Below are 19,810 nucleotides of genomic sequence, written 5' to 3'. Positions count from 1 at the left end.
TCCTCCCAAGCAGCTGCTGAGATGAACAGACCTGGGAGAGGCTGACACCAGTCAGTGAACACGGAGCCAACTGCGCCGAAAACTCAGGCACACCATGGGGAGGGGCTGTATGCTGGCTCAGGTGTGCCCTGGCTCAGGTGTGAGCTGACATAAATGTGCCCTGGCTCAGGCATGTACCAGCTCAGGTGTGCACCAACTCTGGCATGCCCTGCCTCAGGTGTGCGCTGGCTCAGGTCTGTGGGCTCCTGCAGGTCACAACAGGAAGCAGGTGCTCAGTACCTGCACAACAAGAAGCAGGGTGATGACCTGAAGCAACAGGGTTGGTGACAGGCACAGGTCCTACTGTGGCTAATGATTGTGATGCTTTATGCCAAAAGGATGCCTGTGACAGCGACAGACGGGCCAGGCCCATGGTGGGGGAGGAGCTGCCCTGCTCCTGGGTTTGTGCTTTGGGTTTTCTGGGCTGGTTGGGCACGCGGGTGCTGCAGAACCAGATTGTCCGGTTTCGGGGCTGGTGTTCCTCCTCATGTCGGTACAGGGACGTGGGGATTTGCCCCAGGAGGATCCGGGACCTTGACCCCATGTGCTGATGTCCGGTGGACAGCAGCGTTCCCTCCATGTGACGCTGAAGCTTTGTAGGAAGCGCCTGGGGGTGGAGGTCTCTGGGTGAGAGTCTGGAGGAAGAGCAGGGCTTGTCGGACACGGTGGGGAGAGGGTGGGGTCTGGTGCTGAGAGTCTGGCCCTGCAGGTGGGTGCCTGGTGCTGGCACGCAGAGCTCCCTCTCCTTGGCCGAGCAGAGCACCGGCAGCAGCCCAGGGCCACTGGGTGTTGGGGAGCAGCTGGAAAGGTCACCATTTCTGAGGGGGCACAGAACCTCTACCTCCGTCCGACCCGTGCCTTCCTGCTGCCTAGAGCCCCCTTTGGGGTCTGAGGCCCCTGCATGCCCCCGCCCACTCTCTGACACACCGTGGAGTCCTGAGGGGCCACACCAAACACTCAGAGGGTCTCCGGAGGGTTCTTCTGGCTGACTGGCAGCTCTGCCGTGTGGTCTCTGCCCAGTGCCTCTGTCTTGGCTCCGGGCAGCCCCGGCCACTGTGCGGATGGAGCTGCCGGCCCTCCTCTGTGGCTCCATCCAGAGGTCGAAGGGGAGGCGTGTAGGAGCCCTGAGTCCCGGCCAGTGTGCCCGGATCCCACCTTCTTTCTGCTAAGCTGTGCCCCACACCCGCACCCTCTGTGCCCACTCCCTCCCATCCTGAGCAACCTGCACAGGTTGGCCAAGGCCCTGGAACCGCCCAGAAACACCTCCTCCTGGCAAGCCCTAAGGGGTGTCCTTATTCTCTTGGCCTCTGCAGCATTGGACATGCTCGTTCAGGCCCGTCCAATGACATCAAGATCAGGAAACACTTTCTGAGCCATTCGGCTGTCATGGCATCTGTGGGCAGCTCTTGTGCTTCCTGACGATTGCCCTGTGCTGAGGGTGCTTTCTTCTCCTCTCTATCCCGTGCCATCCCAGAGGCATACGTGGGACCCCAGCCCTGGCCCTCTCCTCCTGCTCGTCTGGGCTCCCTGAGGGCTCAGGCCCCTGCACCCCCATACAAGGGGGCCACTCACCTCTCCCCGGTCCCGACTGCCTGGGGGGGTCAGGCTGACCCTGCCGCCTCCAGCTGGGGGCTGCTCATCATGCCCCAGACCTCATTTCCAGCACCACGGTACCTGTCCAGAGGAGCTGGGGTAGGATGGACCACAGGTGTAGGGGCCATGTGCCACCAGGGGCTGGCCATGACCAGCACCCGCTCGTGTGACCCGCTGGGACCCAGGGGAACCTCAAGACTGCTGCATGTAGGTGTCCCTGTGCCAGCCTCTGGTGGCCAGCTGGCCCCAGGCGAGGGCCCTGGTGGATGTCCCAGGCCAGACTGGCTGGCCTGACACATGCCCCGTCTCTGTGAGCCTCCTCTTTGCTGTGCAAGAAAGGGACCTTGAGTCAGATGTACCTGCAGGGCTTTCCCTCCAGCTCCAGCACCAGGACCCTGCCCTGGGGGGAGCTGGACGACTGTCAGTATGTAAACCCACGGATGCTGAATCACACTGAGGTGGCGACTAGTCCAGAGGGAAAAGAAAGGCAGAGACGGGTCTGGGGTGCAGAGTGTGGGCAGGTGGGGGTGGCTGAACTGCAGTTTTAACCATGGTGTTCGAGGTGGGGTTTGAGCCAGCCCTTGAGGAAGTCAGGAGCTGGTATGTGGGAGGAGAAAACAGGCTGTGCAAAGGCCCTGGGGTGGAGGGGTGGGGGGACAGGGACAGGGATGGTGCACCAAGTGACCTTTCCCCTTGCTTTCTGCCTCCTGTCAGCACTGAGAAAACAACTCAAGTGTTGGAGGAACAATTGGCATTCAACTCCCTGACGTCTGGGCCATGTTTCCACGTATGTGGTCCATATCCTGTCTGTCATCTTCACCCACTGTGGACGGCAGACTAATGGCTCCCAAAGATGTCCTCATCCGAATCCCTGTAGCCTGTGAATATGTTACCTTACATGGCAAAGGGGAGTTAAAGCCACAGATGGAACTAGGATTGCTAATGAGATGGGGAGATTATTCTGGTGGGCCTAGTGTCATCACAGGGGTCCTTAAAAGAACCCTTGTAAGGAAGACAAGGCAGAAGAGAGAGAACCAGAGAGACGCAGTGTGGGGACTTGACAGTCGGTGCCGGCCATGGAGGTAGAGGAAGGGCCTCCAGAGGGAACCAGCCCCACCGACACTTGAGAACCAGGCGATGATAAACTTGTGTTGTTTTTAAGCCACAGTAAGTTTGTGGGAATTCGTTACAACATCTACAGGAGACAAACCACCCAGGTACCTTCTTACCTGGGGTCAAGGGGACTTGGTAGGGTGCCTGGGCAGCCTGGGTGCTTGTGAATTCCCCCTAAAGTTGTGTGTAGAATGCTGTGTTATGCGTCTACCTGCAGTTTTAGAAAACTGGTTCATAACTTTTATCTGAATCTCAGAGTTAAGTGATTCTGTACAGGTGGAGACCACAGGGCAGTTGTGGTTTTTCTCACTGATGTATGAGGGATCATGCTCTCTCCCCACCCCCACCCCCTCTATCTCTCCCTCTGTCTCTGTCTCTGTCTCTCTCTGCTCGCCACCCCTGCCTCAGGTGTTTTCCCTCTTCTCTCTGCCACCTGACACTACACTGTAACCTGCTGCCCTTGAGCTCACTGCCAGGAGTGTACGGTGTGGTTCCAGCACTGCCGGGATGCACCGCCCACACCTGGGCTCACATGTCCGGAGTCACCCTGACATCGAGGCTGGGGTCCTCTGGCGTTCACCAATCGGGATGGGCCCCCCTGGCCCCAGGGACCTCCTACAAGGCCTGCCTGCGGCCCCCTGTCTGCCCAGCACCCTGCGACCCTCTTCCTTGTGGGTGGCCCCTCGTGGGTCCTGCCCATGCTGAGGTGCTGGGCCTTTTCCCCATTGCTCTTTCCTGTCTGCCGGACACACCCCAGATCTGTGGACCGCCCCCACCTTCCCCAGCTTCTCTTCTTTTGTGGCTGGAATTCGGTACCTCACCTGTCACCCCCAAGATGCTCCACCTGCCCTGTGTTTGGGCTCCACTCACCTGCACAGCTGAGATGGACGTGGCATGACAGGGTGGGCGCAGAAGGGCTGGGAACTGCCTCACTGGGGCAGCTGCAGGCGCAGCTGTGGTGGGAGCCGGGCCTGGACTCACCAGGTCCTCGCTGGCCCACGGGGGTCCTGTCGTGGCCTCAACGGGCTTTGCCCCTGGGGTGGTCCCTCACCGAGATGGGGACACCGGAGCTTGGGGTTAGTAATGCCCTGAAAGCTCTAGTAGGAACCTACAGTAGGGAGCCCGGCCTGGGGCTTTCCCCACCAAACACTGCATCCTGCCCCCAGAAGTGGATGGACGGCCTTTTCTCACTCTTCAAGGGGCTGCAAGTGCTACCAAGGCACCTCCCGGCAGCTCCTCGGTCCTTTGCCCCCCCCACAGCATTACGGGTAGGAGAGCAGGGTGGGAAGGCAGCTCCCTGCCCTGAAAGGGCCCCCTTGCTCCTCTGTCCAGCATGCTCGCAGCCCAGGAGGCTGGGGGAGGACTCTCACTGCAGGGTCTGCGCCCAGCTCCTGGAGGCCGAGGCAGCCTGCACCCTGGCCCCCATGGCCCTCAGTGCTTTTGAGCATGATGTGGGTATGTCAGTGCCGGACCCCCAGTTGGGACCACCAGTTCAGACCACTGTTTAGACCAGACAAGACCTCGGTGGATGAAGGGCAATGTGTGGACGTGGGCGGTCCTGGGGGCGTCGGGGTGTGGAGTCCACAGCCAGCACGTGTGAGCTTGGGCTCCCGTGTCCTTCTGTGGGAGCCTTGCCGTGGAGAGTGGAGATCGTCCTGCATGTTAAAGCCACCTCCTTTGCCACCCGGGGCCTGGTGGCCGTGGACCATGGTGTGGGTGAGGGTCTCCCTGCCGGGTGGGCGCACAGTCCCGACAGCCCGCTTGTGGGCCCCCATGGCAGGCTTCCATCCCAGGACGTGTCGGCACCCCGAGAAGAGAAGAGATTTACACCAGCGACACGTGGCCCCTTGTCTTTTTAGGAAGGAAGTCAGAGGACATCAGGCTGGGCCGAGGTTTGCTTTATTTCCCGCTGGCCTTTCCCGCTCACTGAAGCCAGGCGTTGAAACATCCAGCCCCGCCCCCCATTGTAAATACATGAGCAACTTTCTAATTTTCATGAGGGAGTGGGCAGCTCTATCTCCAAACAGCTGGGAAAAGTCCAGTCCGATTGTCAGAAGGACACACGCAGCTGGTGTGGTCAGTGCCCAGAGCCACTCATGCTGCGGACTCCAGGGAGGGAGTGGGAAGCAGAGACAGAGAGACGCGCCCCACACACACACGTACACGTGTTCACACACGTGCCCTCGCACTGACCCTGACCCTGGGCCTTGACCTGGACAGATCAGGGGGAGGCTCCAGGCCTGAGTCTCTGCAGGTGGTGCTGTGCTTGGTCCCGTGCTGACACTCTGGGAAGGGAACTGCAAGGAGATTGCAGCCTGTGGGTCTGTGCGTGCGGTTGCATGTGTGTCTAAATGTGTATCTGTGCGTCTCTCTGTGGTGTGCATGTGTTCAAGGCTGAGGAATGCTGGGGAGGGAGGGAGGGAGTGCTGGCTTCCCCACCCGTTGTCCCTGTGACCTCAGTCCCACTGGGCCACATCCAGGGTCCCCAGGAGTTTTGTGTCCTCATCCACAAGTGGAGATGGTTGCATAAGCCCCTCCACCCACCCACCCCCCGCCCCCGGCCCTTCCTGTCTCTGCCACTTGGGTTCTGGAAGGAAAGCTGGCTGCAGGGAGGGCCTGGCCCTGTGTGGCAGAGTGTCCAGCTGGTGCTGCAGGGCCAGGTTCCCAGACCTGCTCCTGGGGCTGCACCCGCCTGGGGAGGACAAGGGCTGAGTCCGGCCCTGTTGAGGGGCCCAGGGAGAAGGCCAGTGCGTCCCACGGGTGGGGGCGGGGAGCCCCTCATTAGAGCTGCAGCTGACACAGAGGCGTCCATCTCACTAATTGATTAAACTGTTTAATTCAGGCCGGCGTGGTGGGAACTGGCCTGGCCAGGCTGTCAGCATTCCCTTCTGCAGAGTAAGATTTGGGGCAGCTTTCTGCATAAGCAGTGGTTCTGGGCGTCATGTGACAGGGAATCAGTGGGATCGGTCATGCAGGTCTGGGTGCTGTCCCCTCCCCCAGGGCCGCCCTTCTGTGAGGCTGCTTTGTATGGTCATAACTGGTGGGGCCCCAGGGGAGCTGGTGAGACCCCAGAAGTGTGAGCTGACATTCATTCCGCCAAGTGCTGAGTAGGGCCTACTGTGTGCAGGCACAATCCAGGGGCCCTGCCTGCTTGGAGATTCCACCCCAGATGGCAGGTGGTTAAGTGCTGTGACAACCAGTAAATGGGAGGGGGGAGTGTCTGTGGGGCTGGCTGCTGGGGCGGAGGCCAAGGGAAGCAGCCCTGAGGGGTCCTGGAGGGTCCTCTGGGGGAGGGACATGCAGCCAAAGCCCTGGGCACCTCGAACATCTACCTCCTCCACCTCTCCTCCCCAAGACCCATCAGGACAAAGCCCGAGATGCAGCATGCAGGTCTGGTCTCCCAGAGAGGCTTTGAGCCCTGGGAGGAGGGCAGGGCCTCGGTTCCCATTGCGCGCATGGGGCCTGGCACACAGTGGGTCCTGTCCCTCCTGAGGAGCCTGCTGGGCCGTGGCCAGCGCTGCTGGAGCTGCACTTGGCCCAGGGTGCAGCCTGTCCTTCCACAGCCAGTCACAAGTGAACGTCCACCCAAGGGCAGATTGGGCTCCGGGGTTGGGGACAGACGCAGAGCCACACAGGGGACGCACCCCAAGCAGCGGCACGTGGGGTGGAGGCCTCGGGAACATGAGGAATCCAGTGTCAACACTGGCCATTGTGTGCTGCCCCCAGGCGGGTGGCGATTTATGAAAAACAGCATGATTTGGTGCGTATCCGTGCAGGGAGGTCACGGCTGCCGAGGGCTTTGGAATTTCGTTTTCACAAGAATTTTGCTTACCAAGCCGCATACTTTCCTAGTCATCAATTTGATTGGGGTAAGAAGAAAAAAGTGCTTTAAAAAAAAAAAAAAAGCCCTTGTGGGTTCTGTGTGAGGGTTTGGGAGGGAGGGGAAGGCAGAAAACTAAGATCTCTGTGCCAGAAAGGCAGGGGGACGTCTGTGTGTCTGTGTGTGTGTGCAGTGTCGTCCCCACACCTGAACCCACAGGGGCCTCCAGGTTCCCAGCCAGACCCCTGCAGTGTCAGGGTTGGGGACCCCACGGCCCCTCTGCAGCTCCTCTGCCTGAGTCCTCGGTGGTCCTGCGGACCAGGGCTGGGGGGCAGTGTGGAAGAGCTTTCTCGTGGCCCCCATGCCACCACACTACCCTGGCAAGGAGCACAGGGGCCTCCACCCCTCTTTCCCTTTTAGCTCTAATGAGCTCGACCAAGTGTCCAAAAGGAGCTCTACCAGAAGAGGAGGAAAATAAAGAAAATACAGATGGCATAAAAATAGCCCAGGGCACATTCTTTTTTTTTTTTTTTTTTTTGCGGTACGCGGGCCTCTCACTGTTGTGGCCTCTCCCATTGCGGAGCACAGGCTCCGAACGCGCAGGCTCAGCGGCCATGGCTCATGGGCCCAGCCTCTCCGCGGCATGTGGGATCTTCCCGGACCGGGGCACGAACCCGTGTCCCCTGCATCGGCAGGCAGACTCTCAACCACTGCGCCACCAGGGAAGCCCCCAGGGCACATTCTTGATCGTAGATAACTGGTGTCAGGCAGGCCCACCCACCTCTCTCCAACCATATCTTTTCCATTTCTACCTGGGCCTCTGCCTGGTCCACCTCAGTGTAACTTGGACGCAGATAGAAGGAGACCTAGTCCCAGGCCAGGTGTCCTTGATGTGACCATGCCATCCATAACAAAAACCGTGTGACTTCTGCTGCTCCCTCCCTGGCGCCGGCCCTGCCACCAAACACCCACCTACACCAGCATTTGACACCGAATCAAAGCAGAAAGTCAGGACACACGCTGACCACACATGTGCAAGTCGTTACCATCCCAGGGTTATGAGCTTATAAATCCCACTCAGCAAGAGGAGAGCTCCTGAGGCTGAAGGAAGGTCAGCCAAGCCCACGCGGCTTCTCCACCCCGAGTCCCCAGGTGGAAGCACTTTTCTTCCAGGGCCCCAGCTTCTGCGAGAGGCCTTTCTGCCTCTACCATGTAGAAGAGGCTGAACCCGGGCCGGCCCGCGTTTCCTGATGAGATAGCGGGCACGTTCCGGTGAGATGTGAGTGAGCCAGTCCAGCCGTCAGACTCACTGCTTCTTGTCCTATGTGAACTTGCCTGGCCTTTTGGGGGAGTTTGGGGGTGGAGAGCTGGGGAGGTAAACCCCACCGTCTTTCTTGTTTTTCTTGGCAGCCGGGTGCTGGCAGCTACCCTCCACCCTCCAGAGGGGCCTCCACATGTGCTGGCTGCAGATACCGGGGCATATGCACTGGTCCAGGTAGGGCAGACCCTGAAGGTCCAGTCGTGGGGGGATCATAGGAGATGGGGACATCGCCCAGATGCCCCAGGCCCGCTGGTCAGAGGGAAGTGCAGCCTCCTCCATGTCCCTCGTCTGAGTGGTGACACCTGAGCCCAACACAAGGCACTTTGGGGACCTGGCAAACTGTCATGCATGGGGAGGGGGCGGGGCCCACGCCGGGGGAATGTTGGCCAAAATGCAAGGACTGAAGGATGACCTTTAGCCCAGAAAGTCTGCAGCTCAGGGAGCCAGGAGGGGGCTCGATGGCCACAACCTCTCTCCCCGCATCCTTGCTGCTCCCAGGGTCCTCTGCCTTCTCCCACTCCATCTCATGGACTCACAGGCGTAGTTATTAGTGGGCCTGGGGCTGGAGCCCCCTCTCTCTGCCCACCCCACCTAGACAGCAGTCCAGCTCCCTGGCCCATCCCGGGGCAATGAGGCTGCCTGGCCTGAGCAGCGAGTATGGACAGATGGAAACAGGTGGAACTGAGTTCATGATTACTCCTTACCTTCCCTCCCGGCTCTGGGACACGTGGGCATCTCCTCTGAAGAACGCCTTTCCTGGCAGATGGAATTGGCTCAAGTGGACAAAGGGGACGCAGTGTGCGAACTGCTTCTGTCCTGGCTTGCTGGGCCCCTTCCCTGGGATCACTTCCAGGTCCTCAAAAACTGAAGATGCGTATGGACTAACAGTTCAGCTCATAGCAGGTTGCGTCTCTGAGTGGTCAGCTCTGGCTCATGGATTCAGCCATGAGATGAGGCCAAGCATGACAAACCCGTGAGGATGCCCCCCAGGCCCTGCATCCACACTCCTGCCCAAGACCCTTGCCCCCTGGCTCCAGGAACAGAGGATGACCTGAACCTGACAATGAGAGTCTCTCACCAGGATTCAAACCCAGGTTTGTTGAGTGCCAGGCGGTGGACAACACCTCTGCCTGTGGGGGGCCAGACCGGTCCTGGGTGGAGACCCTCAGCCCACAGGACGCCCACTTCAGGCCCTGTCTCCGTTTGCTCTTGGCGATTGTCGGGATGGCAGACGTTGGAGTGCTTTTAAAATCTGGATTGTAAGGGCCTCGTGAAGAAAATGAAAATCGGAGCAATTGAAACAAACTTCCTGGGTCCTTTGGAGAGACACTTGCTGGACCGAGGGCCACTGTGGGTGGTCTTGGCTGTCGTGACCCTGGCCTCACCAGGCTGGAACTGTTGGTCCAGGACACGCGTGGAAGCAGGAGGGAATTTGGTCATTGGGCTGAGCAAATGAGCAACTCCAGGGGGTCTGGGCGCAGGGGAGGAAGATGAAGATGGTCTGTGTGGGGTGGATGCAGGGAACAGGGGAGCCTGTGCAAAATGCGCCTCTGGAGAACCTGGAGTAGACTTCGGGGGCCATTTTGTTGCACCGAATCCCTTCACCGCAGTTTTGTGGAGCGTGAACGGAAGCCCAGGCTCCCCACTCGTCAGGACGGAGAGGGTCAGGGAGGGGAGGTCACGGTGGGCTGGGGACGGGTGTGGATGGCTGCTGAGGCTGCTGAGGCAGAGGAGATCTAAGGAGGTGGGTCGGACACTGCACACTCCATGTCCCTGGGCTGGTCATCCTGGTACAGTTCAGGGGTCCGTGGGGGGCAGACAGTGGGCCCCCACCTCCTATCCCCCAGCACGGTGCCTGGGAGCTCCAGGCAGCTCAGAGCCCGAAGGCAGCACCCCTAGACTCCAGAAAAACTCTGAGAGGCCAAGGTCACCCCAGAAACTGTGCACAGGGCATGATGAAGGGGCCACCTCTGTGATTCTGCCAGACCTAGGACCAAAGCCGAGGTGCCTTGAGTCCTCTGGCTAAGGACCCCAGAACCTCACTGGGTGTGTGGCCAACCGGGGGCTCTGGGGACACTGTGGCAGCACAAGGAGGTGGGAGACTGCCTGCTGGGAGCAGGGGGTCCTCTGTCTCCATCTCCCCTCACAGGGGGCACATGAGCTGGTGTGAGGCTGCTTGGGACACAGACCTGCTCCTCAGACAGCCCCTCTCCCCACTCCTTCTACCCAGCCAGAGGGCTCCTTCCCAATTCTCTTCCTGGGGCTCCTCCCAGGCTCCTCCCCAGTCCTCCTCCTGGGGCTCCTCTCAGGTGCAGGGTCCAGAAGGCTCAAGTCCCATGACCAGTGATGGATGTCCATGTCACAAAGGAGGGGAGGCGTGGGAATGGATGAAGTTTCTCACAGGCCCAGTTTCCCTCTTTTGCCATCACCTGTTGCCCCTTCCAGGGGGCCCTGTGGAAAATGAGGACCGTCCAGGTGGGCTCAGCTGTGTGGGAGAAGCCCCCAGACGGAGGGTGCGAGGTGGACGGGGGCACGCCGGGCACTAAGATAGAAGACAGGCGGCAGGCAGCCCGGGCAGAGGTGGGGACGGCTCAAGCACGGGGGTGGGCCTGCGTCAGGTTGACCAGAGCAGGAAGATGTGCTAAGGAGAGGGACGGTGCTGAGGATTTAAAAATAGGGCTTTATAATCTCAAACAACACATGAAAAACATGCTATGAAAGAAAAATGGAAAAGTCAGAAAAGTAAAAAGAAGAAGAAAGAGAAACGAGCCATCATCCAGTCACCTATCACACTGATGACATTAAATTGCACCCAGTTGAACAATGGCTCCGGGCACCCTAGTCCCCGTGGCCCATGTGCTTCCCAGTTAAGAGTTCTGAACGGGGGATTTAGTGAAAAGGCTGGGGTCTTGGAAGGAGGATGAGGCCAGTGTGGGAGCTGGTGGCAGATGTGGGCCTGGGCTGCATGTCTAGGAAGCAGGGGGGTCAGGAGGCTGTGAGGTTCCCGGTCGAAGTGGGCAGCACCCCCTCCCCCAACTGGACGGACCAGACCCCTCAATCTCCCGAGCTTCATTTGTGCAGTGGAGACGCCGAGCGCTGGGCGCACACCGGGACCCACATTCTGTTTGTGGCACAACTGCCTGATGAGATACACACTATCACCAACTTCATTTATGAGGATGTGGAGAAACCACAGCACAGAGAGGGTGAACCACTAGTCCAAGGCCACACAGCTGAGGGAGCAGCTCAGAATTCTCGTCCAGCATTTGGATCGAGTACACATAATGGGTGTGATGGATCCTGAGCGACTCTAACAACTGAGGTCCATGTTGCCCTCAGTGAGTTTAAGGTGAGGGGTCTCCCCTCTCCCAGACTCCTCGGCAGCTCAGAGGAAGATGATCTCGGCCTGCCAGGCCCCGGGGCTGGGCTGTTCCAGGTGGCTCCTGGGGTGATCTCTGACTGGGTGGGGGTTGTCCTGGCCTGTGGCCCCCCACCATGTGCTTATTGGGTCAAGTTGTCCCTTCCAAGCTGGCCCACCAGCCTCTCAGCCCAGAGGTCCTGGTCCGCCCTGCTGGAGCAGACTTAAGGGCGTTTTGATCCTCTGGCTTCATTTTACAGCGTCCCTGGCTGGCCGCTCACAGCAGAGCTCGGGGCCAGGAGGAAGGGTCCTCCCCAGTCCTGCTGACCGCCCTGGGACCTCAGACCTAGTGGACTCTCTCTTCTGAAGAACAGGAAACAGGACAGTCACCCCAGGACTCGGGACAATGACCACCAGGGGTCCAGGTCCTGCAGCAGGCAGGAAGTGTCAAGGCCGGGATCGGGGGACTCCTGACTGGCGGTGGTCTTGGGCAGCCCCCTCACCCCAGCGGCCGCCATGCCCGCCTGCAGCGTCCATCTGCCCCAAGCCGGGCCGGCGTGGCGGACTGCTCCGCACACATCTGGCCAAGCACAGCAGGCCGTGGCGTGGTGGTGTCATGGCCCAGGAATGCAGGAAGGCAGTCTGGGGTTCTGGCACAGAGGCATGGCAATGCACCAAGAATGTGCCTTGTAGAAAGATAATTATGCGTTTGGGGAATATGCGTAATAAACCCGGTAGATGCCACCGATTCTGTTTATTTTACTGAGCCGAGGCGACGGCAAAGTGGTGCAGCTGGGAAAGCGTCTCTCTCTTCAGGAGATGAAAGATGCTGGCTGGTACCCAGCACTGCCTTGATGTGGGTCACTGTCCTCCAGGGGCTGTGTGTGGGCAGCCCAGGCCTGGGGGTGCGTGGGAAGGAGGTGGGCGTCACACGGGGCCCTGTCGCAGCCCCAGAGGAGGCAGGAGAGAGGCCGAGGGGGTGCAGGCGGCGCTCAGCGTCAGGCTGATTTATGGCCGAGTGCGCGGGCAGTGGGCAGAGCGGCTGAATGACCCATTGTGTGGAGGCTGAAAGGCCAGCAGAGCGGGCTCAGTTGGGGAAAGATGTGCATTTTATAACTTCTATTCCATCGTGCAAATGCTGCTACCCCTTTTAGAAAACTTGGAAATCACAGCAAAGATCAGGCAGAGGAAGAAACATCATCTCACCACCAGAGCTGACAACCGTCAGCCTTGTGGTGCATTTCTTTCAGAATTGCTTAAGCCATATGTCTGTGTGTGTGTTTATGCATACGTGTGTGTGCGTTCCCATGACAGGGGTCATGTATATATTTGAACATTTACTTTATTGTGGTAAAATACACACAACCTAAAATTTACCATTTTAACCATTTTTAAGTGTACATTTCAGTGACATTAAGTACATTCACATTGCAGCCCAGCCATCACCACCGTCCATCTCCAGAACTTTCTCATCTTCCCAAACTGAAACTCTGTCTCCATTAAACACCAACTCCCCTTCCCTCCCCCACCCTATTTTCTCTCTCTATGAATTCGTCTGCTCTAGGGACCTCATGTGAGTGGAAGCATACAGAATTTGTCTTTCACTGAGCTTCCTTCTCTGAGCTCGGTGCCCTCAAGTTTCATCCATGCTGTAGCCTGTGCCAGAATTTCCTTCCTTTTTAAGGCTGAATAATATTTCATTGTCCACATTTTGTTTATGCATCGATGGACACTTGGGCTGTTTCTACATTTTGGCTACTGTGAATTATGCTATGAACATGGGTGTGCAAGTACAGTATGTTTTGTTCAAAACCAAACACACATTTCCTCTCTTCCAAAATGTCCTCGTTTCCTGTTGCATCCCACAGACTCAGGAGTTGGCAGAGCTGATGCACTTGGAACCCAAGTTGTCCTGGGTCCTTAGGGTTTCACCTTTGGAGGGTCAGGATCTCTCCAGCCTCGCTGTCCTGAGTCCGTTCCTTTGTTTCTTTTCCTGACAACAAACTCGTGTGCCAGTCAACGCTCTCTCAGCGCAGATGGCTGGGATTGCAGACCCCACTCCTTGGTGGGAGACGCCACTTCTGTCCTCAGGCGCCACCGGACAGAGTGCGGGGCGCCGGGGTTCCCTTCTTCATCCAACGTTTTCTCTGTTGTCTGAGAGAGAGGGGGTGAAGGGCAAGGGCTCCACGTTCTTCCGGGACCCTCGGCGGAAGAGGGGTGCAGGATTCCCGAGCCTGACTTGCAGGGAAGGGGCCTCAGTGGGTCGGTCAGGGCTGGGGCTGCCCAGTCCCAGAGCCTGGCTGGTCCAGGGCCTGGAGCCCGCAGCGTGGCTGGTCCCTGTGCCATTTTTGTTTCTCCAGTGTCTGGAGAAATCTATCCTCATGAAGAACTCGCGGGGCAGCGTGTTGAGGGATTAATTTCCTTTTTTCTCCGTATTGAAAGGAGTGTGGTCAGGCAGAACGTTGAAACAGAAGTAGACAGACAGTAGCAGAAGTTTCCCGAAGTCTAACCAACAGGAAAACTTCCAAGATGTGCTGCAAAGATGGACAGGAGAAGGTCTGCAGGAGGGCTTGGTGAGAGGCCCAAGGGGTCTGCACTGGGGGTGGGGCTTGGCGAGGGTGGGGTGCAGACTCCTGCGAGTCCCTGGGAGCCGCCAGAGCCAGAGGCGCCCTGGAGGAACCTGTGTGGACCCTCAGAGGGGGTCCTCTTCCCTCCCCCAGGCTTCAGTCTCCTAGGAGATGCTGAACCCTGGCTCTGGCGTGAGCGCACGGGCTGGCGCAAATGTGCACGCAGGTGGGCGTGTGCGAACCTCCAGCAACGACTGAGGCTGTGTCTCCAGATGTGGCTTGGCCTTCCCTGGGTCGGGGGATATGGGACACTTCCTTCAACACTTTTGAGAACAGATTTTCAGGGGCTTGATTTTTAAAAATCACAAAATGACTATTGTTCTCCTCCTTTCAAAATAAGTGAAAAGTATCCATTGGTCATGGCCCAGGATCATCTATTGTAATCTTTGGTGTAGATCCTTTTCTCCACTTGTAAACACACATTGGTATGTTTTCAGGCTTTTCAAAATTAGGATCACATTATATGACTGTTTTCTGGCTTGATGTTTAAAATTTAATGTCTTGCAGACAGATTTCCATGACCATAAATGAAAGCTAACGGTTGCATCAGATTTTATTCTGCGAATACAATTGACAGACACTTAGGGTTTAAATCTCCTTTGCCCCGTCGAACGACAAGCAACACCACGGTGACCATCTTGCTCTTCTCTCGTTCCGTCTTTCACACAAACTTACAGAAGCATCAGCCTGGGTTGTAGAGAGGCAGCCTGGTGCCGGAGTGAGAGGGAACTGGGCCCCCCTCCTGGGCCCCAACCGCTGGCTCACAGGGCAGGGGGCTCCTCAGGCCCTCCTGCTCCAGGCACCCTGGGGTAACAGGCTGGCATTGGGGGCAGGGAGTTCGTTGCTGTGGTAGCTTCTACTGGACTCTTAGCTACATTTCTAAGATACCAAGCCCTTTCCTGGTGCAGAGAAGGATCTAGAGAGGGGGAGGAAGGGAGGCTTCACCACACAGTAGGCGTCACAGTAGGCCAGGCCCTGGTCTCCCCAGCCCCACTCTCTCCTGCAAAGTCTCCTCCCCTCCCTGAGCACAGCCTGTGTCTGAATGTGGACACCAGCCTATCCCCAAGCACCCCCAAGGAGGCTAGGATCAGAGAACGTACACACTGGCCAGCCTGAGAGGCCACGGTGGCTGATCTTTGTGACCTCGGGGCTGAGGGCTGAGGTGGGAGTACAGTGTGCAGGGCCCCGGGAACGCGGGGATGAGGACAGTGGTCGTAGCCAGGCTGAGGGCAACACACTGGCCACCACCAACCGTGCAGACCCTGAGGCCTGCTCCACGTTGTGGGGACTTCCTCCCTGTCCTGGCCACTCAGTCCTGCACATCCTGGTCCCAAGACTTCTCAGGCCCTATCAGGCCCTTTTTGGAGGCCAATCCACCCACCGTTTCATGTCGGCTGCTCACTTTGAAACCCAAGAAGTCTGATGATAATATCACCAGGGACAGAGCCGGGTCTGCTGCTAATTACCATTTGACATTCCGGCTGAGTCCAGCGTGGGGGGACCATAAAAAGCTTATTCATCTGGCTCAGGACAACTTCAAATGCAGCTCCCCTCCGTGGGCAGCGAGTCCCCTCAAGAAGACCGCCTGCTGGGTGTCCGAGGCTGGCTGGGAGGGAGAGGCTGGTTAGAGGTGAAACAGATGGAGATTCATTCTCTGTGAGAAGGAGCCGCCTGTGTTCCTGAGAGGGGGCTGGTCTGGCCCGGCATTCGCTGCTTTCAGACCCAGAAAACTCACAGGGCTTTCAGCGAGTGGGTGAAGGCCCCAGAGCTGAGGTGTGTGGTTCTCACAAGGGGCTCCTGGGGCAGGTAGCCGGGAAGCGTGTGCAGGCCCGGTGTGCGTGGTCACCACCAGGGCGGCAAGCACCTTTTCCAGCCCCCTCCTCCCATGCAGCTGGAGACACACCGACAGGCGTGGGACACAGGAATCCCACTTAGCGACCACTGACTGGTCTAGAAGGGCCTCCAAAGTGGTTTTGTCTTGAAGGTGTTAGTGGTCATGGGTGTATTTTAGGAAGGTTTTGCTCTGATGTTTTTCCTGCATAGACAAACTAAACGTACAATTTTTAAAAATTATTTATTTATTTATTTATTTATTTTTGGCTGAGTTGGGTCTTTGCTGCTGCGTGCGGGCTTTCTCTAGTTTTGGTGAGCGGGGGCTACTCTTTGTTGTGGTGCGCCGGCTTCTCACTGCGGTGGCTTCTTTTGTTGCAGAGCACGGGCTCTAGGCACGCGGGCTTCAGTAGTTGTGGCATGAGGGCTCTAGAGCACAGGCTCAGTAGTTGTGGCCCACTGGCTTAGTTGCTCCACAGCATGTGGGATCTTCCCAGACCAGGGCTCAAACCTGTGTCCCCTGCATTGGCAGGTGGATTCTTTTTTTGTGTGTGTGGTACGCGGGCCTCTCACTGTTGTGGCCTCTCCCGTTGCGGAGCACAGGCTCCAGACGTGCAGGCTCAGCGGCCATGGCCTCACGGGCCCAGCCGCCCCGTGGCAGGTGGGATCTTCCCGGACCGGGGCACAAACCCGTGTCCCCTGCATTGGCAGGCGGACTCTCAACCACTGCGCCACCAGGGAAGCCCAGCAGGTGGATTCTTAACCGCTGCACCACCAGGGAAGTCCCATAAACGTACAATTTTTGCCCTTTATTCACCCACAGGCCATGGGCAGAGCTGAGCAAGGACAGTTTGGGGTCCGTTTTCCTGCCGAGTGCTGGTCCTTCCCATAACGTCAGTCCTGAGAACTGAATACCAGCTCTCCTTTCTCCAGATGGATCACGTTCCTCCAGAATGGTCAGTGGCCACACAGGAAAATGATTAAACGTCCAATGCCCTGACGCTGATGGTCAGACACTCCCTGCCTGCCCAGCTCCCACAGGCCCCCTCTGGACACTCTTTAATTGGGACAGTCCACCGGCCTGTGGGCCGGAAGCTCAGGAAGGGCCAAGTGGGTGGGCCGTGCCCACACCCCAGGGTGAAACCGGCTGCTCCCATAAACAAAACATGGTGCTTCTGCATGACAGAACAGTGCTCAGCCCTAAGAAGGAAGGATGCACCAGTATGTGCTACAGCACGAGGAACCTGGGAGACATGCTGCTGACACCTGGCCACATGTTGTATGTTGTATGAGCCCATTGATACGAAGTGTCCAGAGCAGGCAGACTTACAGACAGAAAGCGGATTGGTGGCTGCATGGGGCTGGGGCCGGAGGCTGGGGAATGTCTGCTAATGGGTACAGGATGTCCTTTTGGGATGATGACAATATCCTGGAACTAGATGGAGGTGATGAACACTGTGAATGGACTAAATGCCAGTGAATTGTACACTCTGAAATGGTTAAAACAGTTAATTTTCTATGTGGATTTTACCTCAATTGAAAAAAAAAGCTGTTTGAGAAATTCTTGAGGCCAGAGGCCCAAAGCCCTCCAGGGCTGCACACCTTTCCTTTTGTTTATTGGAAACTAGAGAGAACCTCAGATTTAGGGTGTAACATTGGAATGTGCCCCTTCCCCTCTAGCACTGACCCTCCCAGTGGTGCTTGGGTGCTTGGGAGGAGGTGGGGCCAGGATGGGAGGAGGAGGAGCCAGGATGGGAGGAGGTGGGACCAGGATGGGAGGAGGAGGAGCCAGGATGGGAGGAGGAGGAGCCAAGACAGTGAAAAAGGTATAGAACTGGGATTAGGTGTCTCCTTGTAAAATATACTAGGTTTAAAATGATCAATCTTATCTCTTAAAGTTTACACTATATTGTTTTCATAAATAACTATATTTAAGAATAGCTAAAGTCATGTTCATTCATCTGCATTCATTTTCTGAGCTCCTACCGTGCCAGTGCTGTGTCTCATGCACGACCCTCACACTTGGAGCTGACTGGTTGTGAGAGGCACATGCAGAGTTAAGAGTTCTAGGAGTCAAATGGCAGTCCAGGGAAATCATTCAGAATGCATCCCCTGATGGGACATGATTAAGTCTCAAGGGTGTGGAGTGGGGTTCATGGGAGAGCCAGGTGGACCAGAGCTGCAGCCAAGGTCTTCGGAAGAGATGGGGGTGTAGTCAGTCTTGGAAAGGGGAGGGGATCCTGTGGGTAAGGGCTGGGGGGGTGGGCCTGAGTCACTTCCAAAACCCAGGGTCAGCTCAGACAGCTCCCTGTTGCCCAACGTCCCAAAGGGAGGAGTTCTCCTTTGGGAGACTGGACAAGGCTTGGTTCCCATTTAGGAGATGGGTCACCACACGCCCCTATCTTTGGGAGCCCTGGCTGTTTGAACTCAAAAGCCAGGCTCTACAGCCCCATCCATCTGATGGCCCCCTGTCCTGTTGCAGGCCAGGAACACAGGAGGAATCAGGACTTTTGCTCTGAGCTTGCAAAGTACAGCCAGAACCATTTCACTACCCTATAATTAGCTGTGACATGACAAGAACCTGCGCATGACCTGAAAGATAAGCTCAGGGTGATAATCAATGCCTGTCTGATCTGTATGGAGCCTTCTGCAGAGTTCTAGAAGAGTCTGGGAGTCCCAGTCATGCCCAATGGTGTGAAAAATACTGCAACTTGAGGATCAGATGTTCCTCCAGCTCCCCCTTCTCCTCAGGGCTGCACAGCCCTCCCTGAGAATGGGGTTTCACTTCTGAAACGGGCAGCAGGGTGCAGCTTTACCAAACTGCAAGCCGGTCAGTTGACACACCATTGTGGTGTTGTCCTGTGGCCACTGACCCGAGCCGGAGCAGGTTGGGCACGTGTCCTGGCCAAGCTGGAGGCTGGAGACTCGGGGTCCAAACGCCACTGGCCTTTAACACCTGGCAGACTACTTTTTAGACATTTAACAACCAAGCAACTGTATTATTTACAGGACAAGCCTCACGAAACCCCCATAGTTCTTATAAAGAATGCACCCCTCTGTGCACGGCAACACCAATAATCCCATCTGGGTTTTGCCACCCGACACTCCACGCAGTCCCTGGGGCTGAGGACCTGGTGGCTCTGAGAGGACACAGGACTTTTCTCCTCCTCATCCTCTCCAGACGTTGCTCATGAGGAGGCCAGAGGTCTCCGTGACGTCATGGGAAGAGAGTCCCTTCCATCTGGAAAGGAGAAGGTGGTGAGGGTCAGAGAGAGTGACGTCACACTCCTGCAGTGTTGAGTGACAAGTGTTGACGACATGAGCTGTGAAGGGCTCCCAGCAGCAACCAGCGCCCCTGTCCCGAGCGCCAGGCTGCGCCTTCAGCCCACTGTCGCCCCAGAAATGCACACACTGGCCAAGGGCTGGCTTCGGCAGGAAGCTTCGAAAGGGCCTTGTAGGCGATCCTGCGTGCTCTTGTGAATTCTGTTCTTCTGAAAAATCCCATTCCTTTTGTATCGTGATTCACAAAGGAGACTAGAGGAAGAAAGAGACAGCAAGAGAGATCTCCCTCAAATCAATGCCTCCCGCAAAACCAAAAGCCTCTCAGGAATTCTCTCTAGATATTTCCACTGTTTTCTCCCAAAGAAATCTGAGATGGGCAGGAAGGGAGGAGAGGGCTGTGCTCACCAAGAAACGGCCTCTTATTGAGAGGATGGGCGGCATTAGTCTGTCTTCCTATCTATCTTCCTCAAGCCCTTTCATGTTGGGAGCTTGAGGCAAAGCTGGCTTTCCAGGGCCTGGAGCCAGGTCAGTTGCCGTTTGAATCTGAGCAGCCGAGGTTTGAGCACAGGAAGGAGCCTGGATTGTTTAGGCAAACTCGAGGGTCTGTATTTTCTGAGTTTTTCCAAGTCTCGTTCAGGGCTGAGTGGTCTTGGACCTGAGTCCCTGTCCGGTATTTGCACGGTGACGTTAAACATCACAAAGCGTGTGATAGTGGTGGAGAAAGTCTTTTCAGCTTTGGAAGTTCTGTTCTACCCTGGGGTCATGAGCTGCGTTATGAACTTGCTGGAAGTTCAAGGGTGAGCAGGCCTGGCATGGCTCCCATGCTC

Source organism: Mesoplodon densirostris, chromosome 18 (genome assembly GCF_025265405.1).
Source record: "Mesoplodon densirostris isolate mMesDen1 chromosome 18, mMesDen1 primary haplotype, whole genome shotgun sequence".
Lineage (NCBI taxonomy): Eukaryota > Metazoa > Chordata > Mammalia > Artiodactyla > Ziphiidae > Mesoplodon > Mesoplodon densirostris.
Note: the sequence above shows the minus strand (reverse complement) of the source record.